Source organism: Dipodomys spectabilis, unplaced genomic scaffold (assembly GCF_019054845.1).
Source record: "Dipodomys spectabilis isolate Male_0828 unplaced genomic scaffold, ASM1905484v1 ptg000046l, whole genome shotgun sequence".
Taxonomy (NCBI): domain Eukaryota; kingdom Metazoa; phylum Chordata; class Mammalia; order Rodentia; family Heteromyidae; genus Dipodomys; species Dipodomys spectabilis.
In genome coordinates, this window is record NW_024870723.1 from 10,405,225 (window position 1) to 10,421,341 (window position 16,117).

The window sequence follows — 16,117 nt, forward strand, 5'->3', positions numbered from 1 at the left end:
CTAGGTGAGGAGAATGCCACTACCAGGCTGAGGCTGGGCCTAAGGCTTTCTAGATCATAACTGTGCTGCAGTCATGGCTGCATCTCCATTTCTCTTCTGGGAAATCAGTACATCCCTCCCTTTCTCTCCCCTCCTTTCTTACCTTTTTCTTTCTTTATCTCTTTCCTCCTTCCTTTTCCCCTTTTCTCTCCTGTTCTCCTTGCCTCTCCTCTTCTCTCCCCCTTTCTCTTTCTCCTCCTGTCTCCCCTCACTTCCCCTTTCTTTCACTCCCCTCCTCTCACATCCCTCCCTCCCCTCTCTTCTCCTTCTTTTCCTTCCTCTCTTCCCCCTCCATCTTCATCTTCCTGCCTTCTTTTTTCTTTCATTCTCCATCACTCCTTCTGCTCCCTCCTTGCCTTCCTCATTTATCTCTCCTGCTTTTCCTTATTTCTCCTCCCCCTCCACCCAACACTCTCACTCCTTTCTCTCTCTCTCTCTCTCTCTCTCTCTCTCACACACACACACACACCCTCTGAGCCTGCAACCCCCAGAGCCCTCTCATCTCAGCCCTTCACGAGGGCAGGCGGGCGGGCAGGGAGACCATATGTGGTGCCAGGAACAAGCAGGAGCCTGGAGGATGTGGCATGGCAGCCTGGTAACCATTTGTTTTCACCTGGTCCTCACGCTGCTAACATGTTGGAGCCTCTCCATGCTTTAACCCTCTTGCTACCGGTTGCACAGTCTTGAAAGAAGAGGCAGAAGGAGTGGAATATAGAGACAGTTTGAGATTCCTTGGATTATCCAGCCATTCAGCAGCCACCGGCTAAGCCCTAACCTGTCCTCCACAAGGTTTGGGAGGCCTCCACAAGGGATAGCTTGGTCCAGTCTGAGAGAAGAAGCTCATAGTCCAACGAAGGAGGGACACAGCAAGACAGTTCCAATCCAGCCTGATAACTAACCTGCAGCCATGGGGTTGGGGGTCGAGGACCAGGTAGAACACCTAACCCAGCATCGAGTCAGGTAAGCTTTGGCTAGGCGGTGTTCCCAGAACTGAGTTGTAAAAATTAACATAAAGGCCAAAACGGGAGCTAGCTGGGCAAATAAGGGGATAGAACAGTCTAAGCAAAAGGATCAGTGGGTGGAAATACAAAGAAGCTTAAGAGAGCTTCATGCATCCAGGAAACTGTTCAAAATGACTGTGAGAGAGAGTGTGTAGTGTATAGTGCTTGGAATGGGATGGAGAATATGCTGGTGAGTGCGGCCAGCGAGGAAGGCAAGAGCCAGGCCACATGAAGAACATTGAACTCCAGAGTAAGCCAGGTGCTGGTGACTCACACCTGTCCTCACCACCTCAGGGGATCTGAGGACCGCAGTTCAAAGCCAGCTAGGGCAGAAAAGTCTATGAGCTCCTATTTCCATTGTGGCTCAAGTGGTAGAGCACTAGTCTTCAGCAAGAAAAAAAAAAAAAGCTAGGGCTGGGAAGGTGGCTCAGTGGTAGAGCGCTTGCCTTGCATGCCTGAAGCCCTGGATTCAATTCCTCAGCACCACATAAGCAAAAAGAAAAAAGCCGGAAGTGGCACTGTGGCTCAAGTGGTAGAGCGCTAGCCTTGAGCTGAAGAGCTGAGGGACAGCACCCAGGCCCAGAGTTCAGGCCCCACGACCAGACCCAAAAAAAAAACAAAAAAAAAAAACAAAAGCTAGAGGGCAGCGCTTAGTCTCTGAGTTCAAGCCCCAGGACCAGCACATTTTTTTAAATCCATACCAAGCACAGTGGCTTGTGCCAATAATCCTAGCTACTCAGGAGGCTGAGATCTGAGGATCATGGTTCAAAACCAGCTGGGGCAGGAAAGTCTGTGAGACTTATCTCCAATTAATGACCAAAAAAGCTGGAAATGGAGCTGTGGCTCAAGTGGTAGAGTGCTAGCCTTGAGCAGAAAAGCTAAGGAACAGCACCCAGGCCCTGAGTTCAAGCCAGGACTGGCACACACACACACACACACACACACACACACACACAATTCCAAAATAAATATCCCAGATTTTATCTTGCTGAAATAAAGTGCCACTAAAGGCCATACTCAGTGCTTTTTGGAAGACTCCCCAGGTTTCTAGTAAAAGAGAAGTGAGAAGGGGGAGAATGAATAGTGAGGAGACTCAAACAGTGGTTGCCTCTCTGTGGTTGGTACTGTGGTCCTTCCATTAGCCTCTGACTGCACCTCAGGCTTCATGTGCCAGCCAGTCACTGGACATACATATTCCCTTCTCCCTAGCCTACCTTCATGGCAAGGCAGGAGGAAAGCCCCAAGTTGTCTCTGCCAGCCCCTCTCTGCAGCCTTGGCTTCCAGGTGTCTGGGCAGAGAGGGGGAAAGGCAGGGGTACAGCCCTACCCTTCTGGCAGCTGGGGCCCAGGAATAGTCTAACATTTTGCATCTGGTACCCATGTGTCTGGAGGAGCTCAGAAGCCTGAGGTGGCCCCTCTGCTCAGCTTCTGAGCTTCTGGCTGAAATCAGCTTGGTATAGAAAAGCCTCAACATCTGGATTCTAACTGATGGCAGGACCCAGACTCCTGTACCACAATGTCAATGTTCCAGCTGTGTGTGCGTGGGCACACTGTTGCACCTCTGGACCAACTTTTTCACCTGTCATATGAGATGCTGGGATTTACTTCGGGAGCGTGGAAGGCCCACAACAGGTCATCTAAACTTTGACACAAAGTCAGAGGCTTGCTAGCACTAAGTGAATGTGGTTGTGATTATTTTCCTATTCTCTGGTGGCCTTGGAATGAATCCTCACTAGCTGTGTGACCTTGAGTAAGGGACCATCAGAGGGACAGAGTTGGAGTTATCCACTTGTAAAATGGGAGCCATGAATGATGATAAGGGTGACACTGGTTAAGATGCATTGTTCTCATAAACAGACAGATTGAATTGAAACTCCTTTGCACAACCACTTAAAGATAATAAAATTATAACAAAATTGTTTAATGTGAACCTGCCAATGTGTATTGTAGAGAATTGTGAATTAATGCAGATGAAGGACAAATAATATGCCTAGAATGTATGTAGAAAACCCACAGAGGTGCCTACTTGAGTTTCTCCTAAGAATTCCCTCTCTGTACCTCAGGCTAGAGATATGTATCAATTAGTAGAATGCCTGCTTAGCAAGTACAGGGTCCTGAGTTCAAAACCCAATTATACCACTAAAAATAACATTTTAAAAAAATAGGGGAGACCCTAAGCACTGAAATGGCAGAGCCTTCTTTGTTGTTGGTGGTGGTCAGGGGGCTTGAACTCACGGCCTGGGCACTCTCCCTCAGCTCTTCAGCTCAAGGCTAGCAATCTACCACTTGAGCCACAGCACCACTTCTGGTTTTCTGGTAGTTTATTGGGGATTAAAGCCTCACAGACTTTCCTGCCCAGGCTGGCTTTGAACCATGATCCTCAGATCTCAGTCTCCTGAGTAGCTAGGATTACAGACGTGAGCCACTGTGCCTGGTGACAGAGCCTTCTTTAGCTATCACTTTCTACCCTGTTCTTCAAGCCAGAGCCCTGTGCACCAGCTCAGCCAGTTTTAACTGGTACATAGCTTTAGCCAACCTCACTGCTCTTCCCTTAGCACAGACATTAGATGTGGACATGTGCCTGCTGGCATTTCAGTCAGTTCTAGCAAGTCTATTTGGGGACTGAGATGTGGATTTTGTTCAGAGAATTACTCAGCTGAGCTTCACACCTGGTGACAGCCAAAAGTCACTCTGGGTTGTTGGTACAGACCTTTCATATATTCAGTCAACAAACACGGGTGCCATCTCTGTGCCAGAGAGAGTGCCGAGGGAAGGGAGCTGAAATCACTGCTGCTTATTGACAAGCTGACGTGTTACTGGATCCCCTTAGGTAGATGATGTAAGCAAACTTCACTTCCCTGCTAGAAGAGCCAAGAGCAAAATGATTCCTCCCCTTCCAAAAATTCCATATGATGCTCCCAGGTCTGGCAAAAGCATTCCTTCTGTTTAGAACCACCGAGGAATTGCTTTCCAAGAGAATTCTAATGTTGCTTCTCAGTTAATCTGCAAACAAGCCTGTGGGGGAAGGAAGTATTATATCCTTCCCACAGGCAAGGAAACAGAGGCTTCAGGACCTACTTGAGTCACCAGCTGGTGAATGGCACAGCAGGGATTTAACCCGGCTGCACTCAGGGCTGAAGTTCTCACTGTGCCACGCTGATCCTTATGAGCCCTTCTGTCCCCTAGGTACCATGACTCTTTCTCTTTTGAGATTCTACAGACTTGTCTTTAAACAGGCCTGGTTGTGCAGGCCTGTAATCTCAGCACTCAGGAGAATGAGGCAGGAGGATTACAAATTGTAAGGCCAACCTGGGCTACACAGAGAGATTGTCAAAAACGAAAAGGAAGGAAGGGAAAGAGGAAAGGAGAGAAAGAAGGAGAGAGGAAGGAAGGAAAAGAGGGAGGGAGGGAAAAAGGGAGAGAGGAAGGAAGGAAGGAAGAAAGGAAGGAAGGAAGGAAGGGAGGGAGGGAGGAGGGAGGGGGGAGGGAGGGAGGGAGGGAGGGAGGGAGGGAGGGGGGAGGGAGGAGGGTGGGAGGGAGGGAGGGAGGGAGAAGAGAAGAAGTCAGGCAGGCAGGCAGGTAGGCTCTGTATTTCACTTCCAGTATCACAAAAAGAGACTAAGAGAGGGGGGCTTGTTTTCCCCAAACCTTTAATTTTCCCTTTTACCAAGGTAGTATATGTCTATTTTTAACAATTCAAATATTATTGGAATGTTTAAGAAGTAAAAGTCACAGGTATTGCCCTCCCCCAAAATAACAGCTGTTAGCAAGAATATGGGACATATTCTTTCAGTCTTTTCCTATGCAAATATTACTAACACACAACAAAAACCAGAATACCTGTTAGTATTCCCGTATGCCATACACCTTTCTTAAAATATTACCACTACACAGAAGACATCTTTCATTGCAGATTCTTGTAAACTTTCTTTTAAAAAGAAACATAGTATCTGCTAACCCATAGCTCAGAGCCCCACAGTTTTCTCCCTTCCCTCCAAATGCATGTAGAGACTGCTGCCTCTTTTCCCTGACACCAAACATGGCTAGGATTCTTGACCCTTGTCACTCCACCTCATTTGAATACTTAATATAATTTCTACTAAGAATTTACATAAATGACCAGTCAACACCTTTCTCCCCTACAAAACTCTGTGGTTTGTGGAAGAGTACAAGGGAGTGTGTGTGTGTACTTACATCTGTCCTGGGGCTTGAACTCAGGATCTGGGTTCTGTCCTTTAGCTTTTGTTCCTCAAGGCTAATGCTTTCCCACTTGAGCTACAGCTCTTCCAGCTTTCTGCTGGTTTCTACCTGGACTGACTTCCAATTGCAATCCCTAGGTCTCAGCCTCCTGAGTAGCTAGACTTATAGGCATAAGCCACCATGGCTCAGCTAAGGGATCAATGTTGTGTGTTCATGATAGATCTTGTATGTTCAATGTCCAAGACTCACTAGATCTCAACAGATCATTTTTCACCACCAACTAAAGGCACAAATTACAGAATAGATCTGTGCATACTTGTTTTCTTATCTGCAGGACACTTTCCTAAAACGAGAAATATGTCAAAGGCTGCAAAGCTGTCCTTGAAAACCGTGACCAAATGTGAGTGGCAAGAAGGCTGATCTCACACTGTAAGAAAGACACTTGTAGGGGACAAGAGAGTGTAGAGTCCAGGTCCACTTAAGCCCATGGGGTTTCTGGGACCTGGGAATGTTTCTTCCTCACCCTGCCTTTGAGGAGCCCTCACCTGCTATTGAGAAAAAAAAAAAAACAGAGATGATCAAGCTCTGCCCCCACTGAGGAGGCAGCCCCCTCCCCAGCCCACGTGTGGTGCTGCCTTCTCCCTGGGTGCCCCACCCTGCTTCCAGCCCCTTGGCCTCCCAGCTGCCTGGCAGCCAGCCTTTAAAAATGAAGCCTTTGAAGTCTGTGCTGCCCTCTCCTCAAAGGCAGAATGGGAACAACACCCAGTCTCATTCTTCAAGCTAGTGAACGACCTCAGCCAAAGCTGGGAGCATTTGTTTCTAAGTGGCAAGATTTGCAAGAAGGCATCATGTTCTCCTAGATGGGTTGATTTTGACTGATTGATTGACTGGATTTTTGGTGGTACTGGGGATAGAACTTAAGGTTTCTCTCTTGACCTCTTGAGTTATGCACCTGGTCTTTTTGCTTTTTGGTTCATTTAGCAGATAGGGTCTTATGTTTCTCCCTGGACTGTTCTTGGACAGTGGTCCTCCTACTTCTGACTCCAGAGTAGCTGAGATTATAGGTGAGCTGGATCTTGAAATGCTAAGCCTCACACTAGAACACTGCAGTTTTGTGTACATCTGTTAAATGGGAGAAGGAAGAAGGAGGAATGGAATATTGCCATGTACTGAAGACAGAAAGGACATTGAATCAGAGACTGTGAGACTGTGGAGAAAGAAAACTGAGCCTGCAGGAGATGTAAGAGGCTTTCCAGAGGTGATGTGAGAGCAGGTGTCACACTTTGTGTTCTAAAACTCCTACTCTAGAAGGCCCACACAACAAGAAATTATAAATATTGATGGGTATAGTGGTATTGAAAACTATTGACAAACCATTTCGGTCTCTCCATTTCTGATTCTGATTTCTAGGTGCAAGCTAGGATGGTTCTTATCTACTACCTGTAAAGTCAGATGTAGGCAAGTGACAGGTCTAGGCCAGAAACATAAGCAGTCTACGTGTCACCACTGAACAGCAATTGAAAGAGCTAGTGAATGACTTAGCATGTCCCTTTCCCTCTGCTTCAGCCACCATAGAAACAAAGAAGAAGCCTCTATCAGCTAGAGTGCCCAAGGGAGGACAATAAACAGTGATCCCCAGCCACCATCTGTGGGAGGAGGTGTTGAGATTCTCTCGTGGTTCTTACTGCAGCAGCGTGAGTCCTATTCTGACTTGCAGAACCTGAGAGTGAACCCAGGGAGCCCAGAGGGATTTCAGAGTTCCAGAGAAGCCTGAGGCCCCTGTGGAAGTCACGAGTGCAATGAAGCTGTCAACCAGTGAGTCATCCTGAAGCTCATTAAAAGGATTTCTTGAGAATACTGGGGCCCCTGGCTCCATTCAGCCAATCACAGAGAGCTGACAACTCCTTCCACGGCACTGACATCTCCCAGTGGCCTTCATTCCTGTTGCTTCCTAGGGACAGCATCTTGAGTTTCCTGCTCTCACACCACAGACTTCATTCATTCCTCGGGGTCATTTGTTCACTCTCTAAGAGTTCTTGTTACCTGCTCCGTGCAGGATGCTGTGCTCAGGCCTGAGAATATCAAGATGGATGAGGCTTTGGCACCTGATCTCAGGTGACAGTCAGAGACTAAAGAATAACACAGAGGCATGGCCTAGGTGGTAGAGCACCAGACAATGAGCAAAAGCATCAAATACCCAGTTTGAATATCAGTCTCAGACAAAAGGAAAAAGTCTGATGTAAACAAATGTACTATGATAAGACAGGACACATGTGTGCACACCACCACATCATGGCCAAAGTGAAGACCTTAAATGCGCTGAACGGTAGGGATGGAGCTAGAGCCTTAGGCACGGAAAGCATATGAAGGTCTGCAGGAACTCATGAAGGGACCTGGACTTTGTCCTAAAGTCAACAGGAGTTGGCAGAGCTCTGTGGGCAGAAGGAGGATGGGGCTAGAGCTATGTTTTGGCTATGGGGAGTATCATACCACAAGATCCAGCTGGATGACCTTGGCAAGGGACAGAGCCTCCATGAACCTCAGTTTCTTCATCTGTACAATGAGGCTGATGGTGGTGTGCACCCTATAATGTCAAGAGCCAAGCATTAAAAGATTATTAAGAACGTATGCTGCTGGATCCTAGTGGCTCACACCTGTAATCCTAGCTACTCAGGAGGCTGTGATATAAGGATCGCAGTTCAAAGCCAGCCCGGGCAGGAAAGTCCATGAGACTCTTTTTTTTTTTTTTTTTGGTCGGTCGTGGGGCTTGAACTCTGGGCCTGGACTCTGGGCCTGGGTGCTGTCCCTCAGCTCTTCAGCTCAAGGCGAGCGCTCTACCACTTGAGCTACAGCGCCACTTCCGGTTTTCTGATGGTTTATTAGAGATAGGAGTCTCATGGTCTCTCCTGCTCCTGCCCGAGCTGGCTTTGAACTGCGATCCTCAGATCTCAGCCTCCTGAGTAGCTAGGATTACAGGCGTGAGCCACCAGCGCCCGGCTCCATGAGACTCTTATCTCCAATTAACCACAAGAAAACTGGAAATGGAGCTGTTGTTCAAAGGGATAAAGCACTCACCTTGAGCAAAAGAACTCAGGGACAGTGCCCAGGCCCTCTGAGTTTAAGTTCTAGGACTGATACAAAAAGAAAAACAATACATGCAGTCATGGGGCACAAACATAAGATTAAATATGTGCATACATAGCATTGGGAGGGAGTGGGGAAAGGATGTCACATTTTCCCAGCTACTTTATAAACAATTTGAGTTCTCAATGCTGTGCCCTAGTGTGCCTGGAATCTCCGAGACACTCTCCTTCTTTTGTGCTGGAGGGAAGAGTGGCCAGGGTGGCAGGGTTGCACAGAACATCTCCCTGAGTTTTGTCTTGGGCCTGCATCCCCGGCTATAAACCCATGACCAGGGATGGGCAGCTTTGATGTGCAGCTACAAAGGTCTGGCTGCCCCTACCTGAGACAGCAAGGTCTATACAAGTGATGACACCAGGACATTTCCAAGGATGTCATTAAGATAATGGAGATACCTGGCTCTGTGTCTCAAAGGCCAATTCTGGAAAGTTACTGGTTAAAGTGACCACAAAACAGACTTGGAGAGTTGGCCACGCCCAAGTCTGGAAAGGTGTTTCAGAAGCAGTGTTGTTGCAGCTGAGACCTGAGGCCTGAGGCATGGTTAGATCCACCTTGGCTGGAGGAGAGAGGGTAGAAAAATGCAGGAGGAGCTAAGGATGCGGAGACTTGAGGCTGGAGGGGGTGGAGTTAGATCATTGAGGGCCCCAGGAAGTTACCACCAAGATTTTTTTTCTTCCTCAAGGCTAGTGCTCTACAACTCAAGCCATACCTCCACTTCCAAGACTAGAGTCTTAGGAACTTTTCTGTTGGCTTCGAATCTCAGTCCTCAGTCCTCAGATCTCAGAGTTGCTGGATTCTAGGCATGAGCCACTGGTACCTGGCTACCTTTAGCTACTTTTTTTTTTTTTTGCGGGGGGGGGGGGGGGGGGGGGTCCTGGGGCCTGAACTCTGGGCCTGGGCGCTGTCTCTCAGCTCTTCAATTCAAGGCTAGCGCTCTACCACTTGAGCCACGGTGCCACTTCCGGCTTTTTTCTTTTTTCTTATGTGGTGCTGAGGAATCGAACCCAGGGCCTCATGCATGCAAGGCAAGCACTCTACCACGGAGCCACCTTCCCAGCCCCACCTTTAGCTACTTTTAAATAGACAGTTTAGTGACCTTCAGTAAGTTCACTTCTTTCCTTTTTTTAAAAAATCAGTCCTGGGGTGTGAACTCTGGGCCTGGATACTGTCCCTCAGCTCTTCAGCTCAAGGCTAGCACTGTACCACTTTACCACAGCACCACTTCTGGCTTTTTCTGCTTATGTGGTGCTAAGGAATCGAATACAGGGCCTCATGCATGCAAGTCAAGCACTCTACCACTGAGCCACCTTCCCAGCCCAAGTTCACTTCTTTCTACAACCATTACCACCATCCAGCTTCATCTTGTCATCTTTCCAAATGGAAACTCTTTGCCCATTAGGCAATGATTTCTCAATCTCCATTCCTTGAAGCCCCTGGAATCCAACATTCAACCTTCCCTAATGATTTGACTCTACTAGGTAATTATATATGTACATATATATATATATATATATATATAATTATATATATAAGGAGAATCACACAGCATTTGTATTTTTCATAACTACTTTATTTCATTTAGTATCAGACCTTCAGATGCTCAAGGTCTACCTCAGTTGTAGCATGTGTTAGAATTTCTTTCCTTTTTATGGGTGAATAATATTCTCTTGTTTGCCTATCACATTTCATTGTTTCTATAGCTTAAATTGGAGCACCTGGGGGAGACATGAGTGTCTCCTTTATCCCTTCTCCTTTGCCCAAGTTCTGCCTAATGCCAGGCTCCTTTGAGCTGTGCTGGCATTCTCTGTAGGGGTCCTGGCTAATGAGCTCCTCCTCTCCAATGGCAGAGGGCATCCTAAGTGGGGAAGCCCCTGCCTGAGGCCCACAAGGCCCCTCATTGAAGCTGAAGCACTGACACCTTGGTGTGTCATCATCTGGGAAAGTGACCCCTATCTGCTTGTAGCTCTGGGAAACCCAGCTCAATATACCCCAAGGGCATATTCCCAGATCTGCTGCTTCCTCCTCAGGTTAGTGCCTCCATTCTAAGCACAGGCTTTGAGATCACAATGCTCTTGGGCTTGAGTCCTGGCTCTGGCAGTTGCCAGCTGTATGAGTTTGTGAAAACCACTTCTCCCCTTTGAGCCTGTTTCTCTATCTGTAAAAGGGGATAGTAAGAGACTGCCAATCGGGAAGTCAAACTGACATATAAACTGCCCAAGCCCTTTGCTTGGCATCAAGCAAATGGTCAGTAAGTGGAACTGTTTCGGTATGGTAATCACCTGCTCATGCATGTGATAAAGAAAGTGGAGCTTCCATGCCCAAAGGGAGGGGAGAGGATGGAGGAGTCAGGGTTTTCAGAGGAGACTGAAGGATGGCCAAGTCAAACTCTTCCTCTCCCCACAATCTGCCTATGTTCACGTATGTTTCTGACCTTAGTATGAATAGCAGGTGGGGAAAAGGCACACATTCACAGAACATGCCTGTACTCAGGTCTGTGATCCCATTGGCTATTTCCCCTGCTAGTTGTGGTGGGTTAAATGATAATCCCTTTAAAAAAAAGAACCAAGTCTGGGAGCCTACAACTGAGACCACATTTGGGATTATCTTTTGGATAAAAGGAACTATGCACCAGCAGCTCATGCCTGGAATCCTCCCTGCTGAAGAGGCTAAGATCTGAGGATAGGTTCAAAGACAGCTCAGGCAGGACAACATGTGAGACTCTTATCTCCAATAAACAAATAAACAAATAAATAAATAAATAAATGCCCAAAGTGGAGTTGTGGCTCAAGTGATAAAGCACTAGCCTTGAGCAAAAGCTCAGGGACTGCACTCAAGCCCTGAGTTCAAGCCCCAGGACTGGCAAAAAAGAAAAGAAAAGAAAAACATGTTTGTTGATGTAATTAAGTGGAGGATCTTGAGACAGGTCATTCTGAATTACAGAGATGAGCCTCCCTGGAAGAGACTGAAGAGTAAGAGGACAACCATGTGAAAACAGAAGCAGAAATTAGAGTTATGCAGCTAAAAAGCAAGAAACACCTGGAGCCACCAGAAGCTAGAAGCAGAATTCAATTATTATTATTTATTTTTTGTCAGTCATGGGGCTTGAACTCTGGGCCTGGACCCTGTCCCTGAGCTCTTCAGCTCAAAGCTAGTGCTCTACCACTTGAGCCACAGCACCACTTCCAGTTTTTTGGCTTTGAACCATGATCCTCAGATCTCAGCCTCCTGAGTAGCCACCAGCACTCGGCTGCAGAATTCTATTATTATCATTGTCATCTTTCTTCTCTTTTTCCTTCTCATCATCTTAAAGTATATCATTTCCTCATCATATACAATTTAACATATCAGTTAAATGCACATGTCAGTACACTGCACCTTGATCAATGTCATCTGGAAGGGGAATCCTTTAAGAATTCTTCCTTGGGAGCTGTAGAGCCCAGGCAGGAGATCAGGAGTTCAAGTCCAGCCAGAGCTTCATTCAATTCTGCCTCAAAACTCAAGGGCTAGGTGTATAGCTCCATGGTAGGATGCTTGTCCTAGCAGGCAAAAAGTTCTGAGTTTAATCTCAGCATTTGGGATTTCCTGTGAAGGCTTTTGGGAATGCAACCCTTCTGACACCCTGATTTGGGGCTTTTGTCCTGTAGAAGTATGAGAAAATGAGCTTCTCTTCTGGTAAGCCCCCACATTTGTGGTGATACACTATGACATCCCCAGGAAAGGAATACACTGGTGGAGACTAAGCGGGCAGTCCTGCATACTCTTTGTCATACACCCATTTCACAATGGCCCTCCAGCCTCTCCTCTGGCCTCACTGCTTTCAGCTCAACTCTCTCCAGCCCTTCTCTCTACCACAACTGCCAGAAAGATGCTATTAATGAACACAGCAGTGTCACATTGCTGTTTGAAGGCTCTACCAGCCAGAACTTTTCTGTTCCAAGTGACAGAAAAGCTAACCCAAACTGGCCTAAACAAAAGAGACTTGTTGGCTAGTGAAACTGAAAAGGCCAGAGGCTTGGGCTACCTTCATCTTGGCTGGATTTGGGGCTCAAACAATGTCACTAGAACTCCTTTTGCTCTATTGTGCTGCCTTCTGGTGTGTTGGCTTGGATTTCAGAATCTGCACCTTAGTGAGATTGGTGACAGCAGTTCAGGAGCCTAAAATCCTGTCAGATTAGAGATCAGCAGAAAAAGATTACAGACCTTTCCCAGTCCTCAATCCAAACCTCCCAATTGGCTCCCATTAGGTGGAATTATCTGTCATTCAGCTAATCAATATGGCCATAGGAATGAGATGCATTGATTGGCTTAGGTCAGAGTCAAGTGGTGTTCCCTCTCTGGCATCATGGGAGAACTGCCTCTTCCAGAACCAGAACTGAGAGGGAAGAAGGGAAAAAGGAGGTAGGACACAATCCAAAAAGAAAAACAGAGAAAACTCCTACTTCTCCATCCCCCAAGCACAGCAAATGCATGTGGAGCAACATTTTACACACACACACACACACACACACACACACACACACACACACACACCAGCAGGTGTCTACCTAGATGTTCTTCAATGGCCCTGCCAAAAGTCATCAAGATATTTCTCCTTGTTCTCTAGCCTGATCTCCACTCCAATTTGTTTGATATTCCTAGGTATTTCCTGCCATTTCTTCCCTATGTTTTTGCTGTCACGGTACCCACTGCACAGAATGTTCTTTTCTCCTTCCCTCACTCATCACTAATTTCTACTTCTTTAAGACTTTGCTTAGTTGGAGACTTTGTCTCTACTCTGAGTCCCAAAATCTCCTCAAGTTTACATCATGGCCCTTAATTCATTAGACTGAAGTTAACTTCTTTTATTTTTTTGTCGGTTGTGGAACTTGAACGATTGAACTCTGGGCCTGGGCGCTGTCCCTCAGCTCTTCTGCTCATGGCTAGCGCTCAACCACTTGAGCCACAGTGCCACTTCCAGTTTTCTGGTAGTTTATTGGAGATAAGAGTCTCACAGACTTTCCTGCCCCGGGCTGGCTTTGAACCATGATACTCAGATCTCAGCCTCCTTAGTAGCTAGGCTTATAGGTATGAGCCACCGGTGCCCAGCTTGAACTTGACTATTTATGACTGTCTCCTCTACTGAACTCTGTACCCCATAAGGGCAGAGATTAATTCTGTTTGCATTTAACAAACACATAGAACCTGTTCCAAGGGCTAACCACTTTTTTGAGCTTTCTTCAAATACTAACTTGTTTAAATCAGCCATGATTGCATAGGCCTGTGAAACTGAAGCAGAAGATTGTGAGTTCAAAGCTAACCTGGGCTAGACCCTGTCTTTTAAAAAAATTCACAATAATTTAGTTCTCATAATAAATGCCATACAGGCAGTTGTATTATTATTGGTTGTTGTTGTTTTTGTCAGTCGTGGGGCTTGAACTCTGGACCTGGGCGCTGTCCCTCAGCTCTTCAGCTCAAGGCGAGCACTCTACCGCTTGAGCCACAGCACCATTTCCCGTTTTCTAGTGGTTTATTGAGACTTTCCTGCCTGGGCTGGCTTTGAACCTCGATCCTCAAATCTGAGCCTCCTGAGTAGCTAGGATTACAGGCGTGAGGCACCTGCGCCCAGCAGGCGGTTGTATTATTAACTCTACTTTGAAGATAGGAAGCTGATGCAGGGGCTGGGAAGGTGGCTCAGTGGTAGAGCACTTGCCTTGCATGCCTGAGGCCCTGGGTTCGATTCCTCAGCACCACATAAGAAAAAAGCCAGAAGTGGCGCTGTGGCTCAAGTGGTAGAGCGCTAGCCTTGATCTGAAGAGCTGAGGGACAGCGCCCAGGCCCAGAGTTCAGGCCCCACGACCGGACCAAAGCAAACAAACAAACAAACAAGGAAGCTGATGCATAGACAGGGTATTAATTCATCTGTGTATTTCCAGGGCTAAGCCTAAAGCTAAGCACACGGTAGGTATTCAAACAATGTGTCTTGGGGTAGGGGGTGGTTTTTAGTGTAAAGTGTTTGATTAGTGTGAAGAAGGCCTGAGTTTGTTCCCTAGCACCACAAAAACAATTTAAAAAATACTGTGCATTCAGCTTATCTCTTCTGAGCTCTGTTCCCAATCTCACAAAGATGGCCATACTCTTGGATTTCCCTGTTACCTGCATTCTGAGGCTTCCCTGATTGGAAAGGGGTGTTGCTAAGGCAGTCTCAGCCAGAGCAGCCCAAGGTGATCCTCCTTTGGCTTTGCAGCTGGAATCCCTCAGCCATGAGGACAGAGCCTCAATGTGGATCCTATAGGTCTATAAAATCCTTTCATGTGAAGGATGAGCTCAGGAGACCCGACTCAGTGCACCTTATCATTCCCCACGTGTTTCCAGAGCACGTTCTAGAAGACCCATCTTAACAGTCAGTTACCTGCCAAGACTTCTGAGGACTCCAGTTGTGAGCTTGAGTTTAGGGCCTGGGCTCTGTCCCTGAGCTTTTCTGCTCAAGACTGGTGCTCTATCACTTGAACCACAGCTGCATTTCTGGCTTTTTTAGTAGTTAACTGGAGTTTTCTGGTTTTCTGGTGATTAACTGGAGATAAGGGGTTCATGGACCTTTCTGCCTGGGCTGGTTTTGAACCATGATCCTCGCATCTCAACCTCCTGAGTAGCTAGTTTACAGGCATGAGCCAGTGGCACCCAGAGAAAACTCTACTTAAAAAAATAAAAGTACATACTTTGTCTTTACAGGAGAGATGATTTCATTAAGCTGAACCAGCATCCACTTCCATGGATCCACCTGGTTCTCTTATCTGCTTGCCTGCCTCCCTCTTCCTCATCACTGCCAGAGTGCCTCTCCTTCCTATCTTCAGAGGCTCCATCTATCCCATTTCTATCAATCCCATCTCTACCCCAGGTGACTCTTTTCCCTTGCCCTTATTGATCTCTTTTCCTCTGCTTGTCTTCATCTGTCTTTTCTCCATTGTATCCCTGAGTAGGGGAGTATCTGCCTGCTAGTGTTCCCTAGATCGTGACCAGCCTCCTTTCTGGCCTATTTCATCCCATCCTTGGTTACCTGACATATCCGGAAATGGGCCTTGGACTTCTTGCATTCTAATTCCAGTGGGAGAACCTGTGTGTACCAGGGCAACCACGGGGACTCCCACCCCCCACTCTCTCCCTTCCTCTAAGCCTATTTGTTGTCCTTGCCCCTCAGGTCCCTTCTGCCCAGCCTAGGGGACAGAAGCCCTCAGGGCCATATAGTCAGGGTGGCTGTCTGCTGCCCCAAGGACTAGGTCTCCTCAGCTTCTCTTAATGAGCATGCCTTCAGTGACATATTCATTACTCCTCTTCGGTCGCTTCGAGTCAAAACTGATTAGTTACACTTACCACGGCAAAGATGTAATGATTTTATTGTTTATCTTCAATTTATTTTGATTAACATCTCCGTTCTTTTCATTGCAAGTGCAATTAGGTGCAATCTAACAGCGACTACTTTAATTTTGTTGAAATTAAGATGAATAAGTGACGGCTTATGGTGCTTTGTTTAACAAATAAATCATAGTTAAGAGGAGTGTATTAGTAATAAATGAAAAAAGACAGCTTAATTAAAATGCATGGAGCCAGCCTCTTGATGTTCATCGAAAATCCAAATCTCAATTCCAAAAATCAGGGGGAGCTAAGGGTTAGAAAGACCCTGGCTGCCGCTCAGAGTAGTAATCAGAGGGTGACAGGCTGCGTGGCTCGGCTTTGAGCTACTCAGGGAAGAACAAGGAGAAG